At 35.1% G+C, this 19,844-nt stretch overlaps 1 protein-coding gene and 1 long non-coding RNA gene across 3 annotated transcripts in view; one reads left to right on the top strand and one right to left on the bottom strand.

Annotated features, from left to right (window-relative positions):
- Window positions 1-19,126, bottom strand: part of LOC137221165 (uncharacterized) — an 80,024-nt gene extending 60,898 nt beyond the window's left edge. Inside the window, exons 1-2 of the long non-coding RNA XR_010941907.1 lie at window positions 18,990-19,126; window positions 7,210-7,336 (exon numbers count right to left, since the gene is read on the bottom strand). This is a non-coding gene — a long non-coding RNA (uncharacterized lncRNA). The remainder of the gene's footprint in view (window positions 1-7,209; window positions 7,337-18,989) is intronic.
- Window positions 19,127-19,131: 5 nt separating this feature from the next.
- The window catches only part of CDH10 (cadherin 10), a 190,576-nt gene continuing 189,863 nt past the window's right edge, over window positions 19,132-19,844 (top strand). For both annotated transcript variants that reach the window (XM_067730434.1, XM_067730433.1), the window contains exon 1: window positions 19,132-19,473. The gene's annotated coding sequence lies outside the window, so the exon portion shown is untranslated. The remainder of the gene's footprint in view (window positions 19,474-19,844) is intronic.

Below are 19,844 nucleotides of genomic sequence, written 5' to 3'. Positions count from 1 at the left end.
TTAAATTTGGCAATATTGATACGTAAACATAAATTGAATATATAGTAAATATATAAAATTATTTTTCAAGGAAATATATATGAATACAGTATTCTTAAATCTAAATAATTTAATCATGGATATTTAAGGGGTTTTCCTCCAAGAATTCTAAGAAGCAAACTGTTATGGTTATATTCTTTTAATTAAATCTTTAATTTTATTTAAATGAAATAATGATTGCAGATAGGTCTACCTATCCTTCATAAAATGAAGCAAATCTAAAATCCTTTTAACATACTAATGGTAACTCATTTTCATTGATTAAAGTTACATTTGATTTACTGATAGCTAATATTCATGTCATCATTTTTGAAATCAGAAATAAAATTATGTGTGTACGAATAATATACTAGGTTTTATTTTCAGAGATTTTTGAAATGAACTTGAAGATATTTTAAAGTAAGCCAAAATATTAGAAAGGTTTTGCTGTATTCCACTGAAGCAGTTGATTTTCAGGAAGACTGATTGAGATTAGCAAGCATATTCTGAAAGCAGCACTGTTTTGCACTGATGAGGAAGATTGCCGGGCTCATTCCCATAAAACTTTTAATGATTCAAATATGTTGTCAGGCTGTTGTAATTTTTTAAGTTGTATTTTACTGTGGTAAGAACACTTAACATAAGATCTACACTCAACAAATTTTTAAGTGTGTAATACACTATTGTTGACTATAGGTACAATGTAGTACGGCAGATCTCTAGAGCTTATTCATTTTGCAAAACTGGAACTTTATTCCTGTTGAATAGAAACCCCCCATTTCTCCCTCCTCTTGCCTCTGGCAACCACCATTCTACATGTACTTCTATGTATTTGGCTATTCTAGATACCTCAGATAAGTACTTATCTTTCTGTGACAGGCTTATTTCACTTAGCATAGCGTCCTCCAGGTTCATCTATGGTGGCACATTTTGCAGAATTTTTTTCTTTTTAAAGTCATAATAATATTCCATTGTACATTTATACCATTTTTATTGGTATCCATTCATCTGTTGATGGACATTTAGGTTGTTTCTACTTCTTAGCTATGGTGCATAGTGATGGAATGTGGGGATGCTGATATCTTTTTGATATCCTGATTTCAATTCTTTTGAATATATACCCGGAAGTGGGACTGTTGGCTCATATGGTACTCTTTTAATTTTATGAGGAACCTCCATACTATTTTCCATAGCAGCTGTTGTATTTTTAAAGCATTAAAATTGCAGAAATAATACAGATTGAGATAGGGACATTTTTTTCCCTTCATTTTATAGATGAGGAAACAGAGGTAGAGGAAGTTTAAGTCACTTGCACAATGTCAAACACCCACTGAGTGACAGAGCCCTAAAGCTAAGAACTACTGCACACATCCTCTAATGTAAGGTAGTATGGTGAAATATTTCACCTGTTTTCGCATCGATAAGATAAACTCTAATCACCACCATTGTATTGCTATCATTGATCCCAAGATGACAGAAAAAAGAGACATGGAAAAATAACATACAGGATTCTGCATAACGTAGTTAGCTTTCCAGATATACTGAGATTGATATCGTATCTCCCAAACAAACATATCTCAGCTCAGACATTATCAATTAAGCACCAAAGACACATATAAATGCTTCAATCAAAATAGGCCTTTCTAAATGAAACCATGCTTAGTCCACCAGACAGACCCAATCAGTGTCTACATTAAATCAAAATTTGTGTAACTCAGGACTAAAATCCTGTGGAGTTTTTTCAAAAGCTGTTAAAAATGTTATTTAACATTTTGAAAAAAAAAAATTTGACTGCTTTTTTAAAAATTTCAAGTAGTTGTTGTGTTCTTTCGTTGATACAGCCCCACATATAAAAGCTGGTATATTTTAAAGCAGCAAAACATAGCTTTATATAGCATTACATTTTCTACATATTGTGTTATTTTATATAATCTCTTCAGTCCCTTAAAAGTGTTATTGAGTGAGTAAGTGGTTGTTTGGCAGTTTTACATTTATAATTGACCAGTAATGAAAATTTAAATAAGAGAAAAAATATAAAATGTTGTCAGATGGTGATCAATTTATAGTGGAATTTTTCCATGTAAAGTTCTATAAATGAAACAATATTTGGAAGAGTTATCTTAGAAGAAATTTTTCCTGAGTGCATGCATATGGAGCGTTTTCCAAATTGCCTTTGTTAAAACTTTACTCAGAACAAATATTTAAAAATTTTATTGGTATTAACCCTTCAGAAAATGAGTAGGACTTTTATTATGACAATAATATTGAGTACACAAACACCTAGAAATAACTCTATGCTTGAATATGGGTCTGCTATAAGAATATGGTACTGAATAATAATTTCATGTAAGTCTCTTTAATTCCTAACTTTGTGTGGGTTTTAAAAACTGAAACATAGGGAAAACAAACAAACAAACATTCCCAAGCTTGAACTAATAATCTCCCACAGGTCTTTTTTTTTTTTTTTTTTTTTTGCGGCACGCGGGCCCTCACTGTTGTGGCCTCTCTCATTGCGGAGCACAGGCTCCGGACGCGCAGGCCCAGCGGCCATGGCTCACGGGCCCAGCCACTCCGCGGCAGGTGGGATCCTCCCGGACCGGGGCACGAACCCGCGTCCCCTGCACCAGCAGGCGGACTCCCAACCACTGCGCCACCAGGGAAGCCCCTCCCACAGGTCTTAATTATAGTTCCTACCTTCATTCACTCCAACACATTAGAAACTTTCAGAACCTAGATTTAGATGAGGTTTCTTAGGAAAGCAGTGCAAGTAAAGAAACTAGAATCAAACACCCTTGGCCACTTTCCAGTTTATACATGAAAAATAGAGGCCACTGGCCTCTTAAACACTTTGTTTTTGTTGTTTGTGAGTTTGCTTTTTTTGGAAAAAAAAAGATATATTACCTTAAGATAAAACTCTGTACTTTTTTTGTTTCTTTATGGACTTATTATTCTGTGCCATACTGTACTTTTTGTAGATAAAAATATAAAAACTTCTTTAGGGAATTGAAACATACCCTGCACCAAAAATAATATTTCAAAACTCTATTTCAGGGAAAAATTATCATGATGAAAGCTTCTTTCTAATCTACATTGACCCATGTGCCTTAACTTTTGTCAGGTAAGTTACAGCCTACAGAGCCACAATAATTCTACAGAGTACATAAAAACTGGTTTTCCAATTGGTGAGGTCACATTAAATCAAAACACAAACGCCGAGGTCATTGGTTTGATTTCTACTGTCCTATTAATTCCATCCATCAGCCATAGTTTGGTACCCTAACCTTGGAAAGTGAGCTTGAAAACATGAATATTTATTTTCTTAGATTTTGGGAATGAGGTAAACGTTAAGTGTGCAAATAGATCACCAGTCTTTTATGTAAAAAAACGTTAGAGATAAAACTGCAAAGTCTACAAAGGGGGTTGATGAGGAGTATCGCTCAAAGGACTCTACATAAGAGTGCATTATTGTCACACACACGTGCTCTTGAAGATTTAATCCTCTGCTTCAAACATGCAACTCCAAGCTGGCAAGTGCCTTAGACCCAAAGGCCATGTGATTTAGTGTGCTTCTAATTCTGTGGTAGCATGCACAAGAATAAATAAGTGCTTAAGTATCCAGTCGTTTGACAGGTCTTGACTTTGCTAAAAATCAGCATTTTAGTCTCATGCAAGAATTAATATTTTTCTGACACCTCTTACTCAACTCTCAAACAATGATTTTGGAGAGGCTCACTCCCAAGTTTGCCACTCGACCTACGGTTTTATGAATTAGTGAGTTAGTTAACAATTAATATGTTACAAAAGAGGTCATATAATGTAGTCAAAGAATAAAAGTTAAAAGAAAAAGTCATCATGCAGGAAATCAGAGAATATTTAAATAGCACAATTAGTCCATTCTCAAAAGACATCAGAAAAATTTTGTTGAGTTAAAGTGATAGACAAATACTAAGATAAAAACTGGTGATTTGACTTATAATTAAAAGACCTTATAACAAATGTATGGAATAAATTAAAATTAGTAACTTTGTGATTTAATTTGGTGAAAAAAAAAGGCCTATACAGAACAATCATTAATTAAACATTTGGAAAGCAAACCTGGACATTTTAATTTTGACATCACTAAATTTTATTTGCAGGAAAAGGAAAAAAAAATTCTGTTGACTAACAATTATCTTAAGGTGGATGACATTGTGGTCTGCCTTGCATGGCTGTTGATCACATCTCACATTAATTTTTAAAAAACAATCAGATTAATGAAAGCTATTCTGGGTTGGTATATTTTTAGATTATTTCAATAAATTAGCAGAATAGTAACTTAATTCTACTATTTTTAAAATTCTGAATTTTGTAGAATATCTATGTTTTATCCTGAAACAGAAAGAGGTATTATTTTTGGTATAAATTATATTTTTATATTTAGACAAAAATTAGTGAACATATTTTATTATTATGTTATTAATTCAGTACCTAGGTCATGACTCAGCTGGTACTAATATTTATTATAAACTATTTGTTATTTAATAGAATATTCTTTTTTTCCATCTATGTGTTGCTCTTCACACTATATACTTATAAGAATTTACCCACATGTGTATGCTTACATGACATCATCAAAGTTCAGTGAATACAGGAACACATATAAGCCTGAAGAAGGCTCACATGCCCAGGTAGGGAAGAATATATATATATATTTTTTCTTTAAGAATATCTAAACTCTTGGTAATACTTCAGATACTTGATGATAATCTACAAAATATATAATCAAAATAATTTCATTACCTGTCATTAAAATTATTTTCTCAACTGATGATTTAATGGGTGTTTATGTTGATCAGTAAATGTTTAAAAATACTACTTTGCTAAAATATAGTGAGAGATACGCACATTTCAGTTACATTAAAGTAAATCTTATTTTGTGTACAATTTTTAATTTCATATCTACATGTTTAGGTACTTCATATGGGTCTGGAGAGAGTTTATTATTGAGATCTACTTTTCAACAATTGGCAATTCTTGTAGATGTTTTAATTAAATACAAATTACTTTCAACTTTATTCTTCTTAATTCACTGTTTAATATTAAGTATACAAATCTATGCCTACCATTCCTAGTACAATGTTTTTGTAATATATGATGCTGACATTTTTGAATTCATGAAAATGATAGTAGTTATTTTTAATTTTTGAAACCTATCACCTAATAGAACAAAAGTGCTCATTCCCACATCCTAGCACCTGGGAACCAATTGCAATGGCTAAGAAAATCAAAGAGTAGAACTTTGTAATTGTGAAATTTCATCTCAATGAATTTGCATATACCTTCAAAATATCATTTTTATTTCGATTTTCAAATTAGGTTTTATCTAGAAAATACTCAAATGAAAAATGTATAATTTTCAGGATGGTTAGGAAGATAGGTAAGCAAAAAACGCTGAAGCTATGAATTTTCAGGTGAGCAACACAGAAGTGGTGCATCCAGTATGAAAATATTAATGGTCTCTTCTAAAGTATTATTTATTCTGAAAATTTTAAATTAATGAAAACTGAGCAAATAACTGAGCAATAATAGTCATGTGTGATATTGAAGGCAGAGAAAAAGACAGGTAACTACAACATATGTGAGGTGTGGAGAAGAAATGTTTAAAAATCACAAAACAGACAACCAAACCAATACTTTGGTTGGTTCCAAATCTACTTTTCCCTCAGTTCTCATCTCAGGATGGCGATTCTATTTGGCAGCCAGAGTCATCCCTCTCTTATTTTTCCTAACACTAATATGTAATTCATCATCAAGTCCTATCATATTTATCTTTATAGTATATACAAAATATAACTGTTCCTCCATGATATCATCATCTTCTACTTGAACATCATCGAAGTCTCTTTTTTGGTCTCTCAGCTTGACCAATCCTACTCTTCCCCTTCCTTCAGTCTGTTCTCCATGGTGTGATCAAAATGACCCATTTTAAAATCTAAATCAGATGATGCTTTTCCTCTGCCCCAAACCTGCAAAAGCTCCCTATCTCAGTTAGAATAAAATGCCTGGATGTAACCAGCCCCACAAGGCTGACTCCTTGATGCCAGCACTCATCTCATTACAGAATTATTTACTTTCAATTTACTGCTTTTCAGTCCTGATGGTCTCTATGATATTCTTCAAATAACTGAGCAAGTTTCTGCCTCTGGGCATTTGCATTTGCTGTTCCCTCTGCCTAGTCAGTTCTTCCCACATGTAGGCAGATGGCTGGTTTCGCTTCATTCACTTCTGCTCAAGCATCACATCATCAAAGACTCCTTTTCTAACAGTGTTGTGCGAAAAGGCATATACTTACCAATCTCTCTCGATCTCCTGTATTAGGTTTCTATTTCTCCTAGAACTAAGTACCTCAAATTTGGTGACTTAAATGACATAAATTTATTATCTTACAGTTCTGTAGGTTAGCATTCCCACACGAGTGTCACTAGACTAAAATCAAGATGTCAACAAGCTTTGTGTTCCTTTCTCTCTAGGATAGACTCTGTTCTCCTGTGTTTTCTAGCTTCCAGAGACTGACCACATTCCTTGGCTCCTCCGTCCTCTCATACCACCGTCTCACTGATTCCCTTCTATTTTCACATCACTTTTTGAGATGAGAAATGTTCTCTGCTTTTAAAGGTTCGTGAAATTATATTGAGCCTGCCAGAATCATACAGGATAAACATTTCATTTCAAGATCTTTAACTTAAACATATCTGCAAAGTCCCTTTTACTGTGTAAGGTAATATATTCACAAATTTCAAATATTGGATTGTGGACATCTTTGGGTGCCATTCTTTTGTCTACCGTCTCTCTTTACCCGCTTTATTTTTACCTATAGCACTTATCACCATCTTTGGCATTAGTATATGCTTGTTTATTTGCTTACTTTCTTTCTCCCCTTACTTGAATGCAAGTTTCTTGAGACGAACCTTTCTATATTTTCTTTACTGCTCTATCCCTAAGTCCTAGAATAGTCCCTGGGATACTAGAGGCATTACAGAAATATTTGTTCAATGAATAAATAAGTGAGGTGCATTTAATAACTAAAATAGATACTTATGAGCAAGAATAGTAGATTTGATTTTGAAATTAAGAAATATTACTAAACAAATCTGTGATTTCATTTGAATATAAGAACAGAATTTGCAGGTATAGTGAAATAATATGTCTTACGTTTTCATCATAGCCGTCTGTCAGCAAAGGACCACTTCTTCCATGACCATCCAAGGAGTGGTAGGTTAAGTATATAAAAATGAACAAATCTCATATTGAAAGTTTGTTACCAGATGACACTTTAATTCTGTAAAAGAAACAAAACACACAATAGCATATTAACTGCTAAGCTAGATGGTACCCCAAAGATTCCAAAGTGGGTAGGTGGTAGGGTCACTGGAGAAAACAATGAAGTCTAAACATTTCGTATGAAGAGTACTGCACATCAATGTCTTTTCTTTGAAAAGTGTTAACACATATTAAAATAATTATCATCTGAAGTTATTCCCTTTGGCTACGGTCATAAATCTATCTCAAATTTTATCATTTAACTTTTGATTACATTTTATTTTTTGAGGAATTGCATATAAAATGTTATATTTTTGAGGGATTGCATGTAAACAAAAACTACATATTTATTTCTATGGGCTTCAAAAACGGGGGCTTGTAATCTTATTTGCACTGTACATGGTAAGCTAATAAGAACACAGAGGATAAAAGGTAATAATATCGTAAGAAAGATTTTCAAAGCTCTAATAATTGATATCTGGAATGTATTTCTCTTTATGATATCAAATAGCCATTTATATGTGACTGTATATTGTGCTAAATTTGAATACATCCACATTATGTATGGTTCACCTAGCTGTTTCAATACTGCTAATATAATAAAGATTTAAACTTTTTACCTGCATGTGGTTATCAATTTCATAAATATTTTAGTGGCTTCTATTTATGTATAATTTTCTCCCTTAACAACAAAAGAAAAGGAGAATTAATTAAAGGACAATATATTGATCAGAGAGACAAAGACAGAGATACTTAAGAATGTACGTAGAATTTTAATATTAAAAGCTAGGATTAAACCGTTATTTTAGCTTAGTCCACTTTATCCTACATCCTGGTTTAATGAGGGGGAACAGCCCACTGTTGTGGTGACAACCACCTGTTCCAAGCTAGGACCAGAAACCTCCAGTGATGAAGCCTCCAGGATGAACCTCCAGTGATGGAGGCCTCCCTATCCTAGGGCTTTGATTCAAACTCAGTTCTTTCCCACTTCTGGGTCCCTGCATATGCTCCTCAGTTCAGGTCTTCTCTCCTTGCTGCTGTCCTCTCCCAACCCCAGTGTAAGATATAGGAGCTGAAAACATCTAGATTGATTAATATTGGACTGACCAGGAACTTATTCAAGAAAATGTCAATAGGTCTGGACGACTTACGAAGGGGGATGTTTGCGAGAGAGAGGAAAAGGCAGCTCAGGATTAAGATACAGGAAGGAATTCTTTTTGATAAATAAAAAAAAGTAATAATGTTTAAACATACTTTGTTGATTATGATACTATAAGTCTCATGTCTGTACAAACACTTTAAAACTTTTTGGGTTATTATGATGCTATTAGATATGAGTTAATGTTGAAAGTCACGGATAGTTCTGCATCATAAATCTTCCCCCCGTTTTGGAATTCTATGTTTAGCACTACTTATTTTGTTAAATGATGTTGTTCTCTTGTTTTTCTTAAATACTGATTATTTCATTTGTACTTTTCAGAAAAGCCCTTTTACTATACTAGAATGATGACAAATAACAAAAATACAGTTGATATAGAACACACTTAAAAAATTTCCACTCCTGGAGCAGTATTTACAGAAACCAACTAAGGAATTTCACAAGTGCTCATTCTTTTGCTTTGATTTATTTTGTTTCTTAAATTTATTTATTTTTGTCTGCATTGGGTCTTCACTGCTGCGTGCGGGCTTTCTCTAGTTGCGGTGAGTGGGGGCTACTTGTCTCTGTGGTGCTCCGGCTTCTCCTTACGGTGGCTTCTCTTGTTGTGGAGCACGGGCTCTAGGTGCGCAGGCTTCAGTAGCTGTGGCACGTGGGCTCAGTAGTTGTAGTGCACAGGCTTAGGTGCTCCATGGCATGTGGGATCTTCCTGGACCGGGCTCGAACCCATGTCCCCTGCATTGACAGGCAGATTCTTAACCACTGCACCACCAGGGAAATCCCTATTTCTTAATTTAATATTTAAACTAGGCAGTAATTGAATTGCTAATAATTTTAACAAATCACCTAGAAATTGCTTTTGATTTTGTATTTTTTGCAAAGAATTTGAATCATTTGCATTAATTAAGTTAGGATAAAAAATGCAAAATGTTAAGCAACTGTACTTAGCTTGAGATCTTGTATCTAGCTTAATAGCTGCAGTATCAGTTAAATGAAGAAATTTATGAAATATAAACCTTTATCTAAAAATAAAACTCTTCTCTTGAGGGTGCATTTATTTTGGCCCTTGGTCTAACTGTCGGCTGTATCAGATTGTGTTTAAAGAAATCTAAATACTTGATAAATCTTGGTGACTTTTCAGCCAAAGGATATCTTGATGCAGGGACCATGATATCAAAATTAAATAAATCTTTACATAAAATTAAACAATGGTGTAGTCACTATATAAATGACTTGCACCAACACAGATTTTTTTTCTCCATGATTTTCTTAAAATACATGTGGTTCAATAGGTGTTGTTTTGCTTTTGTTTTTGTGTTGTTTTACTTTTGTTTTTGATTTGTTTTGCTTGTGCTGAAAAGTGGTTGAAAAGTTGGCAAAGGTTAAAGTACTTTTGCACGGGCTACATTGTAGGAGTTGAAGTGTGTTTTGCTCTATTTCAATGACCTATATAGCATGAGCAAGATGTTCTTAGGGCAACAAAAAGGATATATATATGCATAATATGTCTGGTAAATTAGGAATCCATTGTTGTAGTGGTTACATATATCTGCAGTAAGGAAACTACTTTGGCCAATTAGGTTCTAGGAGGGCATGATTTAAGTGTTACCAGGCAACACACACAATGATTTCTTCTAACAGTCACTGGAGTAAAGGGCATTTCATCATGTTTCTAATTTCACCTCAAGCCTCAACCTCATCTAGGAAACTTCTTTGACCCTCTTCCTAGCCCCTCCCCAGTTAGGTCAAGACCCTTATGAGATGCAATAGAATGGTGTCTTCTTTCACAGTACTTATCATGGTGAATAATAATATAATCATTTATTAAATTAAATAATTATTCTTTCTCCTACTAGAGAGTGAGCTCTGTGCAGTTGAGAGCTAAGTGAGCTATTGATTACATCACATCCCCAGTGATGAGCAAAATGTATGACGCATTGTAGCAGCTAAATAAATAGCTGGAAAATGAATAACTGAATACAAGGATGAATGAAACTTTACCTACTGATATCATTGAGGCCTGATGCCAGTGACTTGACACTAGAGATCAGATGTTATAGAGTCAAGCCCAGCTTAACAGGAGTCAAATACACTTTATTGTCCTTGTTTACTATTGACAAATAGATTTATCGATGTGTTTGTTAATTGTCAACACTGATTACTGTTCAAAGACTCACCTATCATGGGAACTTTTCAGTCTGTGAATGACATCATAATGCATTAGTATTATAAGTAGTTCAGCTACAAAATCATGGGTTCCAGAGCAAAATGAAAATGTGGAACCCCTTGTTCAAAAATTACTAAGAAACTCAAGACTGCACCAGCAGTACATTAAACCAGGAGTGGGCTCCTTCTGAGCATGGGGCCCTGTATGACTACACAGGATGCAGGCCCACAAAGCCAGCCCTATCTATAAGGAAGAAGATATTTTCAGTTTCCTTTAGTTTTGGAATCTATGAAACTCCTCCTCCTTCCCCTGTTTCCTCTCCTCGTTTCATTACCTCTAGCTCTTCCACATTATCACATGAAGGATTACACAGGACTGAGCGTAATCCCAAGAGGGTATCGGGTAAGAACAGACATTTGCATGCCAAGCAAGCTACCATCATCACTGGAGATTGTAAGAAAGGAGTTCAGAACCCCTCCTTCTTCTGTTTGTTCTCCTGGTAATTCTGGTGGGACTCTGTTTAATCAACATGCTGCTGGGATAGAGTATCATCACCAGGCATTTTCACTGCTGTCCTCCCTCTAACATGTTGACTGCTGAAATTAAAACCAAAACTGACATTTATAGGAGTTGTAACACTATATTTTGGAAGCCCGAGAGTAACTACTTCCACATTCATCACACACTTGGCAAATTCCCCCTTCTTTCCCTTCATTTACTTTCGTGTATCACTTGTCTTCATTTCTGTCTCTCTCATTAGACGGTTACGTCCTCATTTAGCCGGGATCATGATTATAGCTCTCCCCTACAATCTCATAAATAGCACAATGTTTTGCAGTGCTTCTGCATGTAATATATATGTGTTAAAAATAATGAGTGACTGCATAAACAGTTCTCTCAATTGTAAATCGTGAGTTTTAAGTTGGGGTTTCTTCCTTTCCTAGATTGCTTTACAGCAACTGTAGGCCAGTGATTCTCAGATTTCAGCTCTCAGGATCAATTTGAGACATCTGAAAACACAGAGTGCTGACCACCCCCTTAGTTTCTGAGTCAGTAGGTCTGAGAAGATGAGAATCTGCATTTATAACAAGGTTTCAGATGATGCTAATGTTGTTGGTCCATAGACTGCATTTGTGAACATTGTTCCACACATTTAAAGAAAACATTACTACTTCTCCTGCAGTTCTATTGAGATATAATTGACATACAGCACTGTCTAAGTTTAAGGTGTAGGGCATAATGTGATTTACATACATCATGAAATGATTAGCATATTAAGTCTGATGAACCTCCATCATCTCATGTAGATGCAAAATTAAAGAAAGAGAAAAAAGTATTTTTTCTTGTGATGAGAACACAGGATTTACTCTCTCAACTTTCATATATAACACAGAGCAGTGTTAATTATATTTATCATGTTATACATTACACATCCCTAATACTTATTTATCTTATAAATGAAAGTTTTTACAGAAAAAAAATATTCAGTGATACTTGCTAAAGCATGGTAAGGAAGTCTTTATTCAAAGGGGTCATCGAGATGGGTATAGGGACCACTGCAGTGGGGTCTGCGGTGGAGTAGAAAGGTTGGGCTTAACTCTGAATACAGCATGGGTAAGCGGGAATTATAGCCAAGGAGCAGGATGGGGCCAGTGGATGGAAAATTACTGATAGGAAACATCAGCGGTTAGGGGGGATTCTGGTTAAATTGACCTAATCAGACTCTTGCTAAAGGCAAAACAGAGTAATCAGACATCACCTGGGGGATGATAGAGCATGAGGAACTTGATCAAAAATTGAAGGTGATCAGATATTGAGGGTGGGGATTTTAATTAAATTGACTCAGCAGGATTCTTGCTAAAATTGAACAATGCAGAGTTGAACATGGAAGTCCAAATGTCAGGCCTAGTTGTAAAAGAGTTCAGGGGAGCCTGAGTAAAGTTTGATCAATGAGGGACTCTTTGTCACAGGCCACATATTTGGTTCTATAGGTTGAATGCCCAGTTATGTGCAGAATTTTCCTAAAGACTAGGGTGACCACATGCTGCAAATAGGTGAGTTTCCAGCTGACATTTCTCATTGGAACAACAAATAATAATCTGGGGAGACAATTTTCCATGTGTCTCTCTCAGATTTTTGTACTAAACTCCCTTTTCTTTGAGCTATCTCTTTAAAGACATGTGTATAGAAACACCCTTGAATGATGAGTTATTGTTTCCACCAGGATGGAGGGATTTGCATGTTTTTCAATAACGTAAACATAATATCTCCCTTTGGAGTTCAGGCAGTTTTGTTCACAATCCATTATATAAAAAGCAGTGCTGGGATTCCCTGGTGGCGCAGTGGCTGAGAGTCCGCCTGCCGATGCAGGGGACATGGGTTCGTGCCTCGGTCTGGGAACATCACACATGCCGCGGAGCGGCTGGGCCCGTGAGCCATGGCCGCTGAGCCTGCGCGTCCGGAGCCTGTGCTCCGCAACGGGAGAGGCCACAACAGTGAGAGGCCCGCGTACCGCCAAAAAAAAAAAAGCAGTGCTCCCTAACCTTGGTGTCCCTCAGTTACAATGCAAACCCACTGCCTGTGCAACATCCACCTGCCCATCTCAGGCATTGCCCAAATGAGATGTGGAGACCAAGAACATGGACACAGATATGATAGCCATGCTGCTTCCGTTGCCTTTAGTCTCTGACTTAGGAGTCTCATGTCTTCTGCCAACATCCATCAAGCTCACAGCTAATTTGATAGCTTACGTGTAGGGTAAAATGTCACAAAATTAACATTTATTGACAAATAATAAGTGAAGGAAAGGAAGAGGAGGAATGAAATATTTTAAGAGAGAAGAAATAAAAAATAGTTGTGACGTTTCTAGTCTTAGATATTTAACTTATTTAAAAATATTGCCTTTTCTTAAAAAGATTCTAAGAATTCTTAGAATTCTTTTCAGAGTGATAATATTAATTAAAATGTTTTTACCACTCAGACCTAGTCTCTGTATTAACTGTACAACTTAAAATCTAACATGAGATTATATTTTTGTCCATTAAATGCAATTGCAAACACATTAGAATTATGATTTATTGTTTTCCACTTTTTTTATTTGAAAGATTTTCCTTTTATTCACTTTCTCAGGTATAAATTTAAGTCATAACCAAACAGTGGAAAATTCAGTCCTGATTACTTTCACTTCACCAGTGTTTCAAAATTTAAAATAAGCCACTATCCTTATTCAGGTAGAGATAGAAGCAGTCAGATTGAGTAAGAATTTACTTTTCAATCAACATGAGAATTATTCAATCTATTTTTTCTGTCTCGCTAAGACAATAAGATTCAAGTTACTTGTAAATCTTTTCATGTGTCATCAAAAATTTTTACATTAAAAATAGTAGGAAAGAAGTCAAACAACGTGATTTAGGTTTGATCTAAGGAAGAAAATGAGCCCTGACCTTTATACCTAAAGTACACAGAACATGGTGGCTTATAAAGAGAAGGGGGCAGGAGGGTCAAAATAAATTTAAGATCACATGTTCTTTTATTAACTCTTGATTGTTTTTCTTAATAATTATATTTTTGGAAACATAACTGGCTATTTGACACTTTAATTTTTCCTGGCTCAAGCCTCCCTCGTCCCACTCCCAAACTGCATGATCAAAGAAATGTTGACATATGGTTAAATAGTATTAGTAACAGAGGTTATCATTACAAACAGGTTGTAGTAAGAGTTCAGTTGCAGATAACAGAAACTACTCCAGCTACTTCAGGCAAAATAAATAAGTAAAATAATAATAATTATTATTATTTCATTTTGAGTGATAGATGGTAGTTTACAACATGAATAGAAAGAGAGGATTAGGTGACTATCATCAAGAGCACTTCTAGCCCCCAAAATCACACATCCATTGCTGTGATCCAAACAGCTGCCTCAGGTAAGGGTGACTGCAAAACCATGCTTCTTCAGCTATTATCCATGAGGCCAAAATAATGCCTCTCACCTTGCCTTTATCTTTATTTAATTCAATTTCTAATTCTAATATGATGAGGACACCTAAAAAATGGAATATGAATCACCCTACCCCCTCCCAGACCACTCACTGCCAGGAGAATGTACTTTAAAATTTTCCAGCCTCTAGAGTCTAGTAAGGCAGGCTGGTAGGAGATTAGAAAAAATGTGTCAAACAAACTATGCCAAATTATTTCTCTGCCATTGTATTTGTGGAGAGTGAAGCGGTGTAGACATTCTCTATTCTCATTTCATAACCATAGAGAACTAGGTTTGATTAACTTCCTGTTATAGTGGAATTGATATAATCTCTAGTACCATTAAAAGAAACCCTGGATTTTTATTTTTCCTTAAAAAAATAAAAATAGAATTACCATATGACCCAGCAATCCCACTACTGGGCATATACCCAGAGAAAACCATAATTCAAAAAGACACATGCAGCACCCATGTTCATTGCAGCACTATTTACAATAGCCAGGTTATGGAAGCCCTAAATGTCCATTGACAGATGAATGGATAAAGAAGATGTGGTACATATATACAATGGAATATTACTCAGCCAAGAACAAGGAATGAAATTGGGTCATGTGTAGAGACATGGGTGGACATAGAGACTGTCATAGAGTGAAGTAAGTCAGAAAGAGGAAAATGAATAGCATATAAAACAAAAACAAATGTATGGACACGAAGGTAGGAAAGTGGCGGGGATGGTGGTGGTGGTGGTGGGATGAATTGGGAGATTGGGATTGACATATATATGCTAATATGTATAAAATAGATAACTAATGAGAACCTGCTGTCTAAAATAATAAAATAAAATTCAGAAAAAAAAAAGAAAAGAAAAGAAAAAAATGCATGTGAAATTAACTTGCTTCTAAAAAAAAAAAAAAAAAAGAAACCCTGGAAAGGTAGCTGAGAAGCTGTTGTTTTAAAACAAGTATGTAGCTGTTTAGCAGGGGACACCTTAAGGATTGATGCTTATTGTTTAGCAACAGTGAGACAACTTTTTGGCATATAATTCCACATGGAATGGAAGGTTGTTTTAGTTAACTGATTTTAACCAAATTGGGTCTTTTACATTTGCAATGAAGAGGGTCAGCCTTCAGAGAGTCCCTTATTATAATGACAGCATGCTCTTCAATTTCTTGAGTGTTTTATTACTATAGTAAGGCATTTTCTGTGCAATTTCACATGTAGTTTTTACATTATGGAAATATATTTTTTAAAGTTTTCATCAGCTTTTATTTGCTTATAATGGTCATGTGGCCTTTCCTTACATCGAGGGACACTTTTGTGAGGCGCTGACCCATTTGTCCCATTTATACAGAGTTTACTGTTCCTTTTTCTGACTTTCCAAGGGGTAACATTTCCTAACATTCGTGACCATAGGGAAGCTTTACCTAATACGCAGGACTAGTTTACGTAAGATTTCCAGAGAAAACAAAAGAAATAGAGAAATTTGCAGAATCCCAAGTTAAACCATGTATAGAGTGAAACAGACAAGGAACTGAAAAATGATATTGCTTAATAAAAAAAAATTATCAGAAGCTTTAATTTTTAGCCAACAGTTCATTTATACTTTAATTTTTATTACTAAAGCTTTTATTCAATAGGATACCATACGAGTCTCTCTTGCACAAGGAGGGCATTAAGAAAAATGGGATACATTTTAATGCACTCGTTCAAATTCTCTGTCTCTCTCTCTCTCATATCTGTATCTACACATTCTGAATTTTAGGATACATGGATGTTTTGTTTATTATTTACTTAATACATATCTGATCATAAAACAGAAAATGCAATAACTGGTGATACCACTGTTTCATACTTCAAAGTTTTTAAATGCTAGTAAAATTTATATTGCATGGATACCATTCTGTAACATTATGACAAAATTTTAATTTTAAACAGAACAAAATTTTGTTTTTTCTCTTAAAACTAATAAAATATGCTGCTATATGATACATAGATATGGTGACATTACTGCTATTTTTATCCAATTCTGTCATCTTCTCTAATAGTATGAGTGGTTTTAGCTGGGCAAATAGCTTTCCAGAGTAAATACTACATTTCCAGGCTTCCCTTGAAACAATTTGTGGCCAAGTGTCTCATTTCCAGCTAAGGAAACCATAGAAGGTTCTAATGAAAGAGGGCATCCTTTCCTTCTTTATTTTATTCCTCTTTCTAGAAAGTGGATGTGGGGGTGATTGCTATTATATCATATATGTGAGTTCAGCTCCTCAGGACTAGGAGAAAAGGAACCATCAAGAGAAAAGGAACCCAAGTTTCTGATGACTACACAGAGCACAGAAATCGTATCAATTCAGAAATTTATGCAAGAGAAGAGTAAACTTCTATCTCGTTAAAGAAAACTATTATCAGTATTTGGGGAATACATCATTGCAACATGTATTTTCATTAATAAAACAGCATTTTACATATGAGATCAGCCTTTGGTTATTTTCTCAACTGGACCAATGAAAATGTAATATAAGCAACTCCTCATACTATGCAGCCATTTATTCTGAAACTAACAACAAACGTACAAAAATAATTAATCTAGCAAAATGCCATCATACATTTATGCACCTGACCTGTTGCATTTAATTAAACACTATACAATTTATATATAGACTATGACATTCTATAATTTCTCTTGACAACCAACTTTAATATGTCAATGGCAGTATTATATTGAACACATACATACATCATATTAACACAAATATATTACAGAAAAAAATGGAATATTTATTTTTATCCGATTCTAAAGTTAAGGTCCTCTGTTCAAAAGCAAAAACAAAAAAACTATGGGTAAGTGAACTAGAGACAAGTGTAAGAATTCTTGCTCTATTATCACACAACTTTAGTAGGGTCATCACAATTGTCCAGATGCCCTCATCTGTAAAATTGTTTCAAAAGGCTCTTTTGAGAGTTTCCCTGGTGGCGCAGTGGTTGGGAGTCCGCCTGCCGATGCAGGGGACACGGATGCGTGCCCCGGTCCAGGAAGATACCACATGCCACGGAGCGGCTAGGCCTGTGAGCCATGGCCGCTGAGCCTGCGCGTCCGGAGCCTGTGCTCCGCAACGGGAGAGGCCACAACAGTGAGGGGCCCGCGTACCGCAAAAAAAAAAAAAAAATGTCCCTTTTGGCTCTAAATATCATTTTGTTGAACCGAAATATTTGATATTTTAAAATATTAAACTAGCTGGTAACATTGGTCATATAATAACCTTGCGTATACTAAAACTTATTTGAAATCTAATTTAGGATCCCCACACCCTTTTTCTCCCCCAGATTGAGTTGTCCCATTATGCTGATTATATACGGGGTCTGCTGGGGTTAGAATAATAAAATAATCTACCAGGAGGTAGTATGACATCTCAGAAACGGTACTAACTGGAATTATGAATATACATAAGTATATATGTTATATATTTAATAAACATGTTTATATAAATATAAATGTCATTCTAGTTTTAACTCTAGTTAGCTCTGTGACCTTAATTAAATCATTTAACATTTCTGAGCAGAATCATGTATTCTAAAAAAGTTACTATCTTCATAATTCCTCCTCCAGCTTTACGATTATATTTATAGTATATTATTATTTTATGGCATGTTTATGTAATTTATTTATTTAAAAAGGAATCTACATGTAGCCAGAAAAATATAAGGACGGTCATTATTTTGTGGCGCTATACTGACATCCTTTGGTAAGATTTTGGTTCATTCCAACTTAATGTAGAGATAAATAGGGAGATGAACAGTTAGATGGTTAAGTAAACAGAACCACCCAAATGTATTTATTACCTCCCCCCTCCCTCCCGCCCCCCACACGTTTGGGCATGACAGTTAAGTTTCCGAGAAAAAAAGTTAAAAGAAAAAAAAAAAGAAAGATGCCGTTACGCCCCAAATCTAAATATTTTAATAGGGTTAATTGAATATTTACATTATGAATAAAATATTTTATCTATAAAATATAAAAAGGCAAAGCAGGTAAGATTAAGCAGACAAGACTGGCTCACGGACATCCCCAAACGATGAGCAAGGTATGTTCTAGTATGAAAATAAGCAACAAAAATAAGGTGTTTGGAGAATCAAGGAAAGAAAGTTCCCTGAAAGCAAAAATAAATCATTTAAACCGCACCAAAAATCACTCTGGTAACGTGTCAGATCTCGTTGCAGTGTGACTTGGCACTCGGTTCATGTATTTCGGTAGTCTGGCATAAGGATGGTGCCCGAATAGATATATCAGATGAAGAAGTATCTATTAAAAGGAATTGCAAGAAGCAGTCCTGTTCTGAGATTGTATTACGGACACAGCCGGATTAGATTGGGTTGATTACCTTAGCCTTGAAACAGAGAGTCTTTCTGCCCTGCGGGGGAGGGGACGCCTTTCATCCAAAGCTCTCCTCTGCGCTGCGCCCTCCCCTCGCATTCACTTGCAAATCGCTGTGTGCTTGCAAAAGCCAGCACTTCTAACCTTCCCATGGCGAGTGCTGCAGCTCTATCAGCAGAACCTTTCTCTCCGAGTGAGGAAGGGTTTTTCCCCCCCTCCTTCCTTTTCTTTTCTTTTCTTTTCTTTCTTTTTTCTCCCTTAATCAGAAGCACTGAATGAAAGCCAATCAGAGAGAGCTCGCCCCCGTTTTTTTCGGTTCCCTGCCGTCCAGAGTTAAAAGTGATGCTGAGAGAAAGCTTGAGTTAGATTGAAGTAGAATCAGTGATAGAAAATAACAGCCGAAAACAAACAAAAAGGGGACATAGTGACAATTTCTCCAGGGTTATTTTGGCTGGAACCAACTTCCATTATCCAGAAGCTGATAAAAAAAGGTAGGAAGACTTCATCTCGCTCTCTCTCTCTCTGTCAATCTCTCTCTCTTTTTTCCCCCTAACTCCCTTAAGGTCTCTTATTTTCTTTCCCTGGGGGAAAATGTTTGTTTTTAAGTTGTATTCAGCAGTTATTTTCAAATAATTATCTTTAATACATAGAAAATTACTAAGCATAAAACTATATATTGGATTCTAGAAACAACTGCTTTGAATATCTGAAGAGGTAATCTAAAACTGGATAAATTACATATTATGCTCAACAGTGGGTCATTATGTTAGAGTTTATGAATTCATTCACTGTGAACAAATGCTAAAAATATATTATGGAGTGTAATTTGTCACGCTCATACTTGTTCATCTTAATTTTAAAA

The sequence above is a fragment of the Pseudorca crassidens genome, chromosome 3, assembly GCF_039906515.1.
Source record: "Pseudorca crassidens isolate mPseCra1 chromosome 3, mPseCra1.hap1, whole genome shotgun sequence".
NCBI classification, from domain to species: Eukaryota; Metazoa; Chordata; class Mammalia; order Artiodactyla; family Delphinidae; genus Pseudorca; species Pseudorca crassidens.
This window is presented reverse-complemented; position numbering and strand designations above follow the sequence as displayed.